Raw genomic sequence first — 3,996 nt, 5'->3', positions numbered from 1 at the left:
GTCTATTCTCTACTAAATATTTATGCGCTGAACACGAATATCAACTTCATTTCCGTCGCAAATTAATAGTTTTTTAAATATTTGATTGTTTTTAACCGAGATAGACATGCTTTGGACCAATCAGGGGGTTCCAGGGGGGCCTGCCCCACTGGGGTAAAAGAAAATCTGGGGGGTTACAGGTGCCCCCCTGTTTTTACACCCATAATTTGATATTTTACAGTTAGATTTGAAATTGTCTTGAAAATAATTTATTTGCGACAGTTTTAGTTGCTTTATGTGTGATCTGCAGCAAACAGTACAGCAGTTTGACCCCTGAAACAGTGCATCTGTGTGCGGGAGTGAAAGTAAAAATTTACCAAAATTTTAACCAATTATACAGCTCTATAACATTTTATATCATTTGAATTTTGGTAAAATAGGCAAGGCACCAGTGTCAGACGAGAGGTAAACTTTTGTCCCTGTTCGAGTTTGTGTCAGCTGGACTTCTTGGTGAAGGCGAAATCCCAAATCCCAATAAATTTCTATTGTTTGAAAGCTGGATGGCTTAGCAGGACCACCATGAACTGATTTTTTTTAAATTTCGGTTTTTCTGCTGATCTTTACTGACTATTTCTGCCGTCGTAAGGGAAAACGACGAATGGTCAACATTTTTTGATTTTGTTATTTTTATATATTTCATAGAGTATAATTCTGCATCTTTTGATGAAAAAACTTTTGTCATATCCTAATCCGTTGTTGCGTAATTGAGAGTTCGTCGTTTTCCCGTACACTGGCGAGCTCCGAGCCAGAGCTCAGTGTAAGGGAGAATGACGAATGGTCGATCGGTCAAGGAACACTGCTCGTTTGGCGTTGTCCCCTGGTCTCTGCCGTTGGGCAAATTCGGCATGGGCGACGAATGACAATTGGTCACTGTTGCGTCAGTACAAACATACTAGGTTTTTTTTTTGCAAACAAACACACCACCACGACCTCCCCCAGAGTAGAATCGACCAGCTAGGTTTATAAGAATGTATCATAGTGTTTCTTTCTGTCTGTTTTCACGTATTAGGCCTCTATGCTGATGGTGTGAATTGACAAGAGCAGAGGGGAAAACGAATTGGAACAAGGGGAAAGGGGTGGGGATGGGAGGGTCAAAAAAGTATTTCGGGAGAAATTTATTAGCACTGCATATTTGTGTCCGCCAGATGTTCACAGACTAACGTCATGTTAGTTTGCTGTCCAGTCATTTGACATCCCAAATCCCAACGATGGTAATAGTGCTGCAATTTGTCTAGCATATGTGTCTCTGGTCGACATCATTAATAAAATTATCAAGCAATTAATGACAATGCGTTATGAATGAGAGTAAATTTCTTTGTCCAACTTAAAAAGTGGACGTATTGTGGCGACACTTAGTCTTGCTTTACGATTTTTTATGACTTGATGGACGTTACAATCGAGTATAATAATGTCTTGCAGATTCAAACTGTCCTTGTCGATCTCTACTTTGTGGTATGTTTTCCGATCCGATCAACTGAATTCTTTATTAAATACAAAGCTTCGCATTACCTCTCCTGAAAGCGTTTGTGAAACAGTCTTATCAGACTGTTACATTTCTTACGTGAAAGTTTGACTTTGCAATGATCTGATCGTATTATTGACATTGTAACATTGTTGATCCCTTTGGTCGTGCAGGGAAAATTTTGCAATTTGCGAAAATAAAAGTAAAACTTTTCTGAAGAGAATACAATAGAGAGATAATATGGAGACCAAACTTTGGTTCCGAATGAGACAGTTTTAAATCAAGCAGTTGAAAATGTGTGCACATCTGATTTGTACACTGACTGTGTAGCATTTAACCAAGCGAGGAAGGGAAACGAAGGACGTTTACCGAGTTATTGTTGGGATATAACAAACACCTAACTTCATACGTATAATAACTAATTTGTATACGTTTTATTTTTATTTGTAGCAACTAGTGCACAGTCATTACTGTCAATAATGCGTCACAACTGACCATCGCCTACGCCCATAAACGTTTACGAGTGTAAAGGAGAACGACGAACCGTACCATTCGTCATTTTCGCTTACATCACAAGGCTCACCTGCGGGTGCGCAATGTAAGGGAGAATGACGAATGTCGAATAACTTTGCTACTTTTTAACCTAAATCATTCAAACTTTAGAAACTGCTTTATGAACACCTCAATCAGATATCTGGGGAATTACAGCTTAAAAGAGTGAAAAATAGAAGAGTTATAAAGTGAAAAGTTTTTGCCTCTCCTGAAAAATTTGCCTCGCTCGCTACCTGCGCAGGACCATTCGTCGTTTTCCCTTGCGACGGCAGATTTCTCTTTTTGAAGGGTGTTACATCGTTTAAAACAAACACAGTGACTATGTTCATGGCACCTTGAATCATCCACCATTGGCACAAAGGCTCGACTGAAAGGCTATGGTCGCTCAAAGTGAATGAGGAAGCAGCACAGGAATCATCATCATCATCAATGCCTTTCACCCCTGGCAGGGTATAGGCCACATATAAGCTCCTTCCATTTATCTCTGTCCTGAGCCGTCCTTCCAAACTCGTTCCAAATGATGAGCTTCATTTCTCTCATGTCCCTTTCCACACATCTCCTCCATGTTTCCCGTAGCCTACCCCTGCCTTGTGCTCCTTGTGGGTTCCACTGCAGTGACTGTCTTGTGATGTTTCCGCTGGACTTTCTTAAGGTGTGTCCCATCTATCGCCACTTTCTTAGTCCTATTTCTACTTCTATATCCTTTTGTCCTGTCCTTTACCACAGCTCTTCTTTTCTTATTCTATCCTTCCACTTTATTCCTAGATTACTCCTCATACGCTGATGGAAGTCTGGACTTTTTTCAGTACTGTGTTTGTTGTCTTCCAAGTTTCGCAACCGTAGAGGAGCACAGACTTGACATTGGAGTTAAAGAGTCGAATCTTGGTGCGCAGTGAGATGTTGCTTGCTTTCCAGACTTTTAATAACTGATTGAATGGTGACCTTGCCTTGGTGGTTCTTGCTTTAACATCTTCCTCGGTTCCACCTTTACCATCAATGACACTTCCAAGGTAGATAAAAGAGTCCACTTCTTCCAGGGGAGTGTCTTCAACTGTCACAGCAGGGCTTGAAACTTTTCGTAGCTTCGCTACTTTTGACTTGCCTGGATGTATATGTTGGCCAACACTCCTTGATAGGCTGTTGAGTTCCTTGGTCTTTTCTTGTATCTGAGCATGTGTGTGAGAGAGCAGTGCAAGGTCATCGGCGAAGTCCAAGTCGTCCAGCTGCTGCCAAGGGATCCACTGTGTTCCATTACGTTTGCCCCACCACAAAAGTAGCTGGTTCTGCTGTTTTTAGCATGCTGCTCAACATGCGCGCGCACACCCACACACACACGACACACACATCATGGAGCACCCCATTTTTCATTCACCATCTTCAACTTCAACTAGAAACAAAGCATAACAAGAACAAACACTTACAGTCTACCCCGCTACTGCTCCTCATCACCATCATGCTCACTGCTGGCCCTGGCAGAGACAAGAAAAATGGATGGACTACCCATACCAACTACATACTCATTTCTACCGCACTTGCTCATCAAAGGGCCCTAAAGTAGCAATCTTTGTTTCTTCCCTTGATTCTCTGACGCAGCTGATGCCATAACACTGTTCCCGTATCCCTCGAACTACGGATTGCTCAAACTACCAGGTACCGAGACCGGTCCTGACGAATTCGAGTCATCCGTGTTATAATGTATTTCTCTGTTGCTGTGTACCTTGGATAACCCATTTTAAATGATAATCCGCATTAGAGCTTGGTTTGAGCTAAGGGCAATAAACTTTTCGGGAACTTTGATCTAAAAAGAGGAGAGAATAATTTGTTCCGGTTTAATTGAAGGCCTACCGCAATGCTTCTGGTTTAGTTAAAGGTTTCCACTGGACCAGTCTATATGGATGTCTACCAGTACCTGTTTAAACACTCTTGAGACATGTGATAGAGAC

At 41.6% G+C, this 3,996-nt stretch overlaps 1 protein-coding gene across 1 annotated transcript in view; it reads left to right on the top strand.

Annotated features, from left to right (window-relative positions):
- Window positions 1-3,996, top strand: part of LOC101854951 (tyrosine-protein phosphatase non-receptor type 5) — a gene marked incomplete in the record, with an annotated part of 40,556 nt that overhangs the window by 8,536 nt on the left and 28,024 nt on the right.

This window comes from Aplysia californica, unplaced genomic scaffold (assembly GCF_000002075.1).
Source record: "Aplysia californica isolate F4 #8 unplaced genomic scaffold, AplCal3.0 scaffold00213, whole genome shotgun sequence".
NCBI classification, from domain to species: Eukaryota; Metazoa; Mollusca; class Gastropoda; order Aplysiida; family Aplysiidae; genus Aplysia; species Aplysia californica.
Note: the sequence above shows the minus strand (reverse complement) of the source record. Positions and strands in the feature narration are given on the sequence as shown.